Source organism: Saimiri boliviensis, chromosome 17 (genome assembly GCF_048565385.1).
Source record: "Saimiri boliviensis isolate mSaiBol1 chromosome 17, mSaiBol1.pri, whole genome shotgun sequence".
Taxonomy (NCBI): Eukaryota; Metazoa; Chordata; class Mammalia; order Primates; family Cebidae; genus Saimiri; species Saimiri boliviensis.
Window position 1 is genome coordinate 33893988 of NC_133465.1, and position 11452 is coordinate 33905439.

The following is an 11452-nucleotide window of genomic DNA, read 5'->3' on the forward strand; positions in this document are numbered from 1 at the left end:
CTGCAAGATGCTGGTGGCTGAGACTAAAGGGACCCTTTCAATTTCGGGATAAACAAACTGTCGTTCTGGCCCAGCCCTCTGCTGGCTTGCCGCTTCCCACCCCCCTCCATCCGCAGTGCACAGTCGCTCTGTTCTCCTGCCAACTTGGCAGCTCGTCACTGCTGTTACTATCAACACCTCCATGGGAAAAGGGAGAGGAGTCAGCTCTGATCGCCTGGCGCACCGAGTCGAAAATTCATGTCAGAGCCATCCGTGGTATATCTCCCAAGCTCCCAAGGCTCCTGGTGAGGAGGAAAAGGTGGGACTCATGTTGCTGAGGACAGAGGGGGCTGGGGAGTGGCCCTGAGCCTAATCAGAACATCTCTTAGCAGGGCCACTCGCTGGTCCTGGCTGAAGGTGCAAGCCCCCAGGAGTAGGCGGCTCTGATAGAAGGCACTGCAGAAGAGTACTCTGGGGGCCTTGTAGGTGTGTAGGAGAGGACTTGGGGGTTCTGAATCTCTTCCCAACTCTTGCCAGAGTCCAGGGCAGTTCCCAAGATGATAGTTGGTCAGAGGTCTGTGGCCAGGATTGGAAAAACAGGTCTTTCCCCGTGCAGTCTGTGAGCTCCTAGAATCTCTGGCCTGTGCCTTCTTTCCTCCGTCTTTCCTGGACTCCTTGTGTGCAGAGCTCTTGTCTCTCCTATTGGATTGGATTGAGAGCCCCTAAGGGACCGCACTTTCTCCACCAAATGGAAATGTCTCACAGACAGAAACAACCTTTTCTTATGCCCAGCTCCCTCCCCAAGCCTCTTAGGCCACACCTATTGGCTCCATAAAGCAACTGATGCTCTCCTCTGCTCCTGCTGGGACTCCTGGAGCCCAGCTGGGAAGAACAGAGAACCTAGATCTTCAAGGACCCAGTGTCCCTCCTGGAGCTTAGCCTGCCTGTAGCACAGGGTCACGGTCAGTCATCTACCCTGACAGGACCCATGGAAGTCAGTGTGCAGCCTCTCTCAGGAGGAATGGCCTCTCTAGCGTTCTCCCTGCTTATCAAAAGAAGGCCTGCGTTCCCTGCTCTGGGGCTTTCGGGGTCAGCAAAAGTGGTGGGTTCAGGGGAAGCTGCCCAATCCTTGCACCACCTAGTCTACCCAGAGATGTGGTTGTCAGCTCCCCTCTGGGTGCTGCCAGCTGTTTCCTTCTCAGTAACACAGTGATAACCTCGGGTACCTCGCTGGGTGACAGCCTATAGTGATGAAGACATGAGGATGATGGCTGCGTGCTCCTGGGGTCGGTCCTGGCACTCAGAATCCATATGTTTTCCTTCCTTCCCTAATTTTCTTCCTTCTTTACCTCATTCATCTCTCCACTCTCTCCAGAAGCCTTTCTCCCAGATGTGAAACTGATCCTAAGACCCCCTGTATTTCCTGCTGAAAACCCCCACGGAGAAACAGTCACGGCCACAGTTCTTCCTGGTAAGAAGCCCCCAGGGGCCAGGCAACAAGAAAAGCGAGCTCATTCAGCAGGCTGGGATGTAAATAAGCCACAAGAGGCTGTGCCATTCTGGGTTGCACCTGTGAGCATCGCTCAGCTGAAGCCCCGTCAGCGTTTCCATGACAAACTCGTATTTCCGGATGCCTTTCTTCCAGCTTGAAGAGCCTGCCTAGTGGTAAGACTTGACACTGAAAATGCTTCCATATTTTTTTCCCTAAAAAAGGTTGCATGCTCTAAACTTCCACACGCTCATTAGATGTGTTTGCTCCTCATTCTGAGAGTTTTGCGGATGTTATATGTGTATAGTATATATCAAGCAGGTAATATACATGTGGGAGGTTCTGTGGTGGAGAGCCACTGTGGCAGATACACAGCCACCACACATCATAATAAAATGTCTCCCTTCCCCAAAATATATCCTGCATCCATTTGTCTGCCTCAAAGCCTGAAATTCCACCATTAGAGATTTGCTACTGTTGATCTGGAACGATTTCCCATTTTTTTTTTTTTTTTTTTTTTTTTAGACAGGGTCTTGCTCTGTCACCCAGGCTGGAGTATAGTGGTACAGTCTCTGCTCACTGCAACCTCAATCTCCCAGGCTCAAGCAATCCTTCCACCTCAGCCTCCCAGGTAGTTGGGACCACAGGTGTGTGCCACCCTGGCTAATTTTTTTTTTTTTTTAATTTTCTGTAGAGATGAGGTCTTGTTATGTTGCCCTGTCTGGTCTTGAACTCCTGCGCTCAAGCTATCCTCCCACCTTGGCTTCCCAAAATGCTGGAATTACAGGTGTGAGCCACCACACCCAGCTGCCCATCTTTTAAGAGTCCACTGTATTAATGCAGCAACTCCTGCAAGGACCAAATTCTAAAAAACCTAAATGGTTTTCAGGTTCACTTGGGATGCTTCCAGAAAGGCAAATACCCAGGCCCTGCCCCAGACATCCTGAATCCAAATTTCTGGAACTGATGTGGAGCCCAAGACTCAGCATTTTAAAAAAGCAACCAAGTGATACTGATGATCAGCCAGGTTTAGACTGATAATAGGGTTAATGCATCAGGTGAGGAAACAGAATATCTAAATTTCATTTACAGCACCACCATTTAGAGAGAGATCCTGGGCACTTCATTCCTTGAACCTGGGGCAAAAGTGTGAGACCCAGCTCCCAAGGCCTGTATGAGGACCAGATGAGGCAACGTTTTGGAAATACCTGTTGGAAACCATCAGACAATGCAAACGTTCATTGTTATTCCATATACATACATGGCATGCAGCATACATGTTCATGTGTACCCATGTACCTGGATTTCCTACAGAAAGGACACGTCTGACTTTTGTCATTCTTCTTCATCTATGCTCCTAGCTGCCTTCACTTTCAGACGAACTCTGTCACTTCAGGACACCCTGAGGTCCTCTCCTCATAGCTTGGCACAGTCCCTGATAATTTAAAAAGAACTTTTTTCATCTAATAGGTTTGTTCACGCTCTATGATTTTTCAGATGTTCATCCCTTCTGGAGAGTAAGAAGAAAAAGGACTAGTCACTCCTGTCTGATGACAACGAGAAACTGAGACAGGTGGGTTTAGAGGGCCGTATACCGTTTAAAAATGGGGCAGTTCTTTCGTTTTGAAAACCTGGTGAAAATGCACACATACAAAATCCTTCATACAATTGCAGGGTTTCATGAACTTCTTGACACCCTTCCATGGAACCCCTAGGAATCCAGGAATCTCAGGCAAAGAACACCTGCCCCCGCCCATGGATCTGGTAGCCCATGCCCTCTAAGCCCTCAGAGCATCATGTTCAAGCACATGAGGCATCCTTTCAGCCATGCCTTTGCCAGACGACCTAACTTATCAACCCTTCTCCCCAAACTGTGAGATGAACTTGCCTGACCTCCCCACCACCTGCCAAAGAAAGAGCAACACATTACCTGCCTCAGGACAGAATCTTCTCAGACCACCCTGGGCCTTCCTGTTCCTGAGCCTGCAGCATGGAGAATCTGAGCTGCCATAAGATATCAGGAGAATGGATGGTTTTTATTGCAGCAGCAGAAAGCACAACTCAAATTGGATTAAACAATCAATGTATTGGTCCTTGACAATTAAAAAGAAGTTTGAGGTGGGGTGGGTTTTATCCAAGATCTGATCCATCTGCTCTATGCTGTTTCTTTTTATCTTTCCACTCTGTCTTCCATGATGTCAACTTCATCCAAAAACTCTCAATCCTCTAGGTTGCAACGTGGTTGCCAGCAGCAACCAAAGCTGTCTACACCTTTGTTCACGCTCAGGAGAGAGAGCAAGCTGCTTTTAAACTAGTAATCATGGAAGAAAGTAGAAGCTTCTTTCCAGAACCCCTCAGTCAATGTCTCCCCACATCTTATTAGCCTAGATTGAGTAATATCCCAGCCGGATCAGAGCCCACATCTGACACAGTAGACTGCATGGCTGGGAAATTCAGATCGTGGTATAGTTGTGCCCCCATGCTCAGAACCCCCGGGTCCTGGTCCGAGGGCTTAGTCTCCCGCCCCTGCACACTTGAAACTGCTTTCAAGAAAGGAATTAAGAACTCAAAGGAATGATTTTGTAAAGGATCAGAATCTGGTCTTGCCCCATAGTCCCTTGGTGGAAACCTAAGCCAAGCAGGCCTGAGCCTTCTCAGGAAGGAGAAGGGAGAATTTTCATTTCCTAGAAAGGAAAGGAAACAGAATTTGCAGCCAGCCAGCTGAGCAGAATGCAGGCCGCACAGGGAGTCCAGAGACCTGGGTTATGTCTCCTTGCTTCTGTAGATGACTCATTGAGTGACTAACAACTTGTTTACCTTCTGTGGCTTCTGTGCAAAGGTAAAACAATCCCTTCCATTTTGAAGCAATCCTTGGGTAAGGTTACAACCCCTTGGAAGGAAGCTAAGTCCTCAGAAGGTTTCAGGCTTTTGTGCTACCATGTGGAGGATAGAGGATGAGGTGTGTGGAGTGGTTTCTGGCCAGTCCTCGGCTGCCAGAACCATCCAAAAGGTCTTTTATTGTGACTCCAATAAGAATAGGGACCCCAGGCCAGGCGCGGTGGCTCAAGCCTGTAATCCCAGCACTTTGGCAGGCTGAGGCTGGTGGATCACAAGGTCAAGAGATTGAGACCATTCTGGTCAACATGGTGAAACCCCATCTCTACTAAAAATACAAAAAATTAGCTGGGCATGGTGGCGTGTGCCTGTAATCCCAGCTACTCAGGAGGCTGAGGCAGGAGAATTGCCTGAACCCAGGAGGCGGAGGTTGCGGTGAGCCGGGATCGCGCCATTGCACTCTAGCCTGGGAAACAAGAGCAAAACTTTGTCTCAAAAAAAAAAAAAAAAAAAAAAAAAAAGAATGGGGCCCCCATATGGCCCAAACTCTGCTTGGAGGCTCATAGAAAGGAACATAATTCAGCAACTGAAAGAAATTCCAAGTATTTTAGTAAATATATTTTGAAGTGATAAAAAACACTTGGCAATGTTTTTCTAAAGCCTCTTTTTCTTAATTCTCTCACAGTCAGCTACTGAAGGGCTTTTGACATGCCCAAAACTCCTATGCTCTGTTCGGCACCCAAATATCCCCCTCTTTCTGAGCTCTTTATTATGTAGGGTGATTTTGCCTCTTGTATCAGACCCTTCCCTCTTCTCCCAGTCTTTCTTCTCATGATCCTCCCAGTTCTGTACCCCAGGTCAGGTGCGGTGGCTCACACCTGTAATCCCAGCACTTCGGGAGGCCGAGGCAAGAGGATCACTTGAGTTCAGGAGTTAGAGCCAGCCTGGTGAAACAAAATCGCTACTAAACATTCCAAAATTAGGCCGGGTGCAATGGTTCACTCCTGTAATCTCAGCACTTTGGGAGGCCAAGGCAGGTGGATCACGAGGTCAGGAGATCAAGACTATCCTGGCCAACATGGTGAAACTCCGCCTCTACTAAAAATACAAAAATTAGCTGGGCATGGTGGCACATACCTACAATCCCAGCTACTTGGGTGGCTGAGGCAGGAGAATCACTTGAACCCAAAAGTCAGAGGTTGCAGTGAGCCAAGATTGTGCCACTGCATTCCAGCCTGGTAACAAAACAAGATTCCGTCTCAAAAAAAAAAAAAAAAAAAATTGCCAGGCATGGTGGCACATGGCTGTAATCCCAGCTATTCGAGAGGCTGAGGCAGGAAAATCACTTGAACCTGGGAGGTGGAGGTTACAGTGAGCCAAGATTGCGCCACTGCACTCCAGCCTGGGCAACAGAGCAAGACTTCATCTCAAAACAACAACAACAAACATAAAACAACAACAACAAAAAAAAACTGTACCCAGAAGATCTAGATATCAGATTATCAAACTGAAATGTTCCTTAAAATACCCAAACTTCAGTAAATCTTGTCCCTATCACATCAGCATCATTTAGGGAACAGACTTCCCGTCTCAGATACATGAAGGCTATTCTAATACCCCATCCCAAAGCATGGAATATCAGCTTTCATTGTTTTTGCTGGTGAAAACAGTGAGCCATGAAATATCCACATTGAGAACATTGCCTTCTAATAGCTCTTGCCCCTGGCATTGTAATTCTGAACAAGCCTGTGGGTTATTCTCTGTTGGCTTCTTCAGCTGCACTCTCCAGCCTTTTCCATTCGGCTCCAAGGTCCAAGAGGCTGAGTTATGTGGTCTATAACAATAGGCTCCCTTGCCATCTGATTCCTGGTTGGGTTTGGCCAATGGGAAGCATTGACAAGAGATGGAAAGGATGAAGAGAAGGCAGTCAGGATGTTCATTCTCTCCTCTCCCACCCTGCTGGACTGATGGGTGGCCAAGGCTCTGGAAACAGACAGCTGTCCGAAAGCTATGGCTGTTCCCTGGAACCTGGTCAGTGCTCCCCACCTACACCTTCAGCCTACAGGCGGTAGTGACTCCCTATTGTTGCTGTCCCTGGGTGCTCCCCTGCCCACTGTTGCTTCCCTTGGCCCTGTAAATTGCCCCTTTGTCCAACTCGCCTCACTTCCTTGAGTGACAGGACCTTGACTAATTCAGTGCCCCAGGACTTCTACAGCTTTGCCACCTCATTGACTACCACTTTAACATGGTAAACTAGAGAGGGCATGGGGGAAGGATTGTACTCTTATTTACGGAAGTTCTGACCTTTGAAACTTTTTTAAATGATTCAGTCAAATGTCAAGGTCTAACTTTGAATCTTTAGACTAGACTATGCACCAATTTTTGACCAAGTTAAGGGATAAATCCAGTGGATAAAGAACAGGGTCTGTCTGTGAAAAGCTAAGTGGAAAATGAATCCACAGCCTGTCACTCCCATGGTCTAACCACTGGACTACCACCACCAGGCAGCCACCACTAAAATTCAGGGTGGGGCTTTGCCAAGCAACCCAGGCATTCCACTTCATCTTGGCCATAACAAGGCCAAAAAAGATAGAGAAAACACCAAGCACACCCTACAGCAAGGCTGAGTCTGATCCGCATGGTTTAAGCAATTCTGGAAAAGCCTTTCACACTCAAAAATCCACACCCGATCCCCCATTTCCATCCCAGGCCTGATTAGGATTAAACCATATATGCCCATATCTGAAATTTCACAAGTAGAGAGGCATAACTTTCCCTTTAGGCCAAATATAGATATTGTTCCCTGAAAGGAGTCATTTGGTAACATTTGATTAATATTTCCATTTTGTGCAAGGCACTGTGCTAAGCAGTAGACAATGTTTTAATCCCATCCATTACCCTTGAGTATGAATAAACTGGATATCAGAAGAAAGGAAAACCACTGAGAGGTGAGGAAAGATGTGCCAAAAAGGGAGGAAAATGAACACAAATTTTGCCTTTATTCATCCTGGACTGAAGGGAGACACTCTAGATTAGGGACATAAATAGAAGGTCTACAAATGGATGCAGAAGATCTACATATGGAAGCATATAGATGGTGTTTAAAGCCTTTTAGGACCAGGCAAGACCATCCAGGAGGAAGAGTACAGAGGAGAGGAGAAGGGAGTATAAGGAAAGGAAAAGGAAGCGAACAGAGGCTATTCAAGAACCAAGGTCTAGGGTGTTCCAATTTTAGAGGCTGCAAAAAGTGAAAAAGCAAATTTGAAAAGGACAAATAGAGAGAGATCACCTAGTGAAATCAGAGGAAGATTGGAAGACCCCAGTGTCCTGGAAGCAACTAAAGAAAGTGTTTCAAGAAGAAAGGAGTGATCATATGACTTAAAATGCTGCTGATGGGTCAAATAAGAACAGAGAATTGACCATGGAATCTGTCAACACAGAAGTCATCAGTGGCCTTGATAAATGTAGTTTCGCTGCCATGGTAAGGATGAAAGCCTGACTGGAGCCCGTGACAGAGACTAGGAGGTGAGGAAATAGAAACAGTTGTTTTTGCTCTGAATGGTTAGCAAATGGTGAAGTAACTGGAGGGAATGTAGGGTCAAGGATATTTTTTAAAGCTGAGAGTTATTATATCCCATCAGTATGCTGATGGGAATGATCCAGTTGAGATGGAAAATTTGATGCTGCAGATGAGAGAGCGGATAATTGCTGGAGTGATGCTTTTTAATAAGCAAGAGGAGAAGGGATCCAGTGTGCAAGGGGAGGGGCTGGCCTCAGACAGACACATGGACGATTCATTCATCATGAGAGGAGGGAAGGTGGGGCACGTGGGCACAACTTCTGGAGGCTGGTATTTTTGGTGGTGGGAGGATGTAATTTTTTTCTTTTCTGATTTCTTTTTTTTTCTCAGTGGGGGAAAAATGATGTCATCAGCTGAAAGTGAGAAGCAAGGAGAGCTGCATGCAGGCCTGAAAAGAAAGGAGGCACGATGTAGTCATCTGTCACAGGGAGTAGGAGAGCGACTTGCCTGGGGAAGATGGTGTAGGATTGCTGGGCAGCAACATGGCAGCAGTGTGGTCCTCCGAGGTCAGTGGTGATGAATTTAAAGGGAGACCTTTCAGTGCAGCTCTATGTTTTTCTCCAGCCACCTTGAACACCTGGAGTATAGGCGTGAATTAGCTAAAAGTTAGATCAGACAAGTATTGATTTTGCTAGACCTATAGGTTGGGCGAGAGTAGGTCAGGATGGTTGTAATTATCTATTGCTGTGAAACACATGACCCCAACGCACTTACTCCCAAACAATGAACATTTGTTATCTCATTGTGGGTCACAGTTTGGAATTTGGAAGCAGCTCAGGCTGGGCGGTTCTGGCTTGGGGTCTTTCATGAGGCTGCAAGTCAATATGTTACTTTGGGTTGCAGTCATCTGAAAGCTTGTCTGGGGCTGGAGGATCTGCTTCCAGGGTGGCACACTCACATGGCTGGCAAGTCAGTACTGGTGGTTGGCAGACAACTCAGTTCCTCTCTATGTGGCCCTCTCCAGGCTGCCAGAGTGTCCTTACAGCGTGACAACCAGCTTCTTCCAGCGCTAGCAGTCCCAGAGGGAGACCTAAGCAGAAGCTGTCCTTCTTTGACCTATACTCAGAAATGACACTGCGTTACTGTTGCTGCATTATATTCGTTAAGAGCAAGTCACTAAGTCCAGTCCACATTCAAGGGGAGGGGAATTAGAATCCACGTTTTTGAGGGAGTCGTGTTGTTGTGGGCTGAATGAATCTGCCCCTGCCACAGATTCCTGTGTTGGAGGCCTAACCTATAGCGTGGCTGTATTTAGAGATGGGGCCTGTAAGAAACAGATGAACGTTAAATAAGATAATAAAGGTCTCTGATCCAATAGAGTTCATTTCCTTTTAAGAAAGGACATCAAATAGCTTGCTCTTTTTCTGTCTGTGCTGATACACTAAGGAACGGCCACGTGAGGACACAGCAAGAAGTAGCCATCTACAATTCAGGAAGAGTCCTCACCAGAAACCAAATTGGCCAGAATCTTGTCTTAGACTACTAGCTTCCAGAACTATGAGAAAAAAAAAAAAATCCATGCTAAAGCCACCCACTCTGTAGCATTTCATTATGGCAGCCAAGCCGATGAGTACAAGCATCAGAGAACTTGCAGACATATTTTAATGTCACTACAAGGGCCCAGGGTATATGTAAGTATATTTACTGTGCTGGACTGTGGGTTATAAGCTGAGAAGTGAGGGAGGTGATGGTGTGGAGGAATGAATGAGTGAGAGGACTGGGGGATCAGTGTGTGAAAGGAAAGTCTCTGGGGGGAATGAGTGTAAGGGTGGGAGTACAAGGGAAGCAAGCTGAACAGATATGAGGTTAGTGGTCAGAGAAAGCTGCTTGAAATGGAGATTTTAGACATGGCACAGTTACTGCTGGTGATAAGATCTAGCATTAGATGATGGGAGTGGGTGGGTGAGGCAGGGGAGGAGGGACAGATCACTGGTGGTGAGAAGGTCAATTAACCAGAGGCAGAATGTTGGAGGAGTCATCTAATAGACATGGACCAGGAATGATGCTGAGCTTGGTGATGGACAGAGCGATAGTGAGCCAGGTGCTCAGGTCTTTCATGAATGGGGGAGTGATGGCGAGAGAGTAGATGATTGCCACAGGGAGCAGTAGCAGGACAGAGCCTGATGGCCAGTGAGATGCAAAGGGAGAGGCCAGGTTCTAATCTGGGGGGTGGGAGTTACTACTGGGTTGCCTATTAAGGAGCCACGTGCACAACCAAGTTAGGAGGAGAAGCAGAGGATGTGAGTGAACTCACATGTGCACAGACACACACACACACAGATGCACACTAATAGCATGTATCTCATAGGGTTCTTAAAAGGACTAACTGAGCTAATAGTTACTGCTGAAATAGTGCCTGTCTGGAGGGTTTTCTGACACCAGTCAACTCTCCATCATCAACTGGGTGTCCAACAATCCACTTCAATTCAGTTCTGACAATACCGGGACTTAGCATCAGATCCCACAAGTTAAAGGGATCAATCAGTCCCACAAGATTGCCTCCCTCCACTTCCAGTGCCAACTGCAATTAACAAGCTACCCCCACTTCTGCCAAGATGACTACAAATTTACGCATCCCCACACCACCCCCAAAGAGGTTCAGTAATTTTCTAGGACAACTTACATTTATTGGTTTATTATAAAGGACGCAAGTGAACAGCCAGATAAAGAGCTACATAGGGCAAGATCTGAATGGGTGCCGAGTACAGAAGCCTCTGTCTCCTGCATTCACCAACCTTGGAACTCTGGATTTCTTTGTTCAAAAGATTTTCCGACCCAATCTCCAGCCCTTCTTCCCCTCCAGGAGTTGGAGGTGGTGGAGAAAGTGAGGCTGAAACTTCCCACCCTCTTCCCTCTAATCATGGTCTTTCTGGCGGTCAGTCCCCATCTTGAAGCTCTCTAGGGACTCTGTTCTCAGCCATCTCATGAGCATAAACTCAGGTGTGGTTAAAAGAGGCTCCTTATCAATATCAAAAAGTCACTCTGGGAATTCCAAGGGTTCCTGGAGTTCTGTGTCAGGAACTGAGCATGAAAACCAAATATGTGTTTTTGTTTTGTTTTTTTGAGATGGAGTCTCACTCTGTCACCCAGGCTGGAGTGCAGTGGGGCGATCTCAGCTCACTGTAACCTCCACCTCCTGGGTTCAAGCAATTCTCCTGCCTCAGCCTCCAAGTACCTGGGACTATAGGTGTGCACCACCAAACCCGGCTAATTTTTGTATTTTTAATAGAGATGGGGTTTCATCATATTGGCCAGACTGGTCTTGACCTCTTGACCTCAGGTAATCTGATTGCCTCGGCCTCCCAAATTGTTGAGATGACAGGCATGAGCCACTGAATCTGGCCTGTTATATTTTTTATTATACTACAGCTTGCCACATAGTAAGTTCTATGTGATAAAAGCTAGTAATATCCCCTTATTACAGATGAAGCCACTGAGGTGCAGAGAAGTTATGTAACTTGCCTGTGGGCATACAGTAAGGGCCGGAGTTAGAGTCTAAAACTCGGTATTGGGTCAAATGAGAAAGAAGCCAGTCTACTGAGGAGCAGCCAGTCCAGAGGTATGTTAGC

The 11452-nt window shown here is 46.9% G+C and overlaps 1 long non-coding RNA gene across 1 annotated transcript; it reads left to right on the plus strand.

The window, feature by feature from the left end:
• Positions 1 to 210: 210 nt before the first annotated feature.
• Positions 211 to 8436, plus strand: LOC120366915 (uncharacterized). The gene is made up of 4 exons (XR_005581436.2): positions 211 to 298; positions 1355 to 1644; positions 2966 to 3041; positions 8214 to 8436. It is a non-coding gene; the product is annotated as an uncharacterized LOC120366915 (long non-coding RNA).
• The last annotated feature ends 3016 nt before the right edge of the window (positions 8437 to 11452 follow it).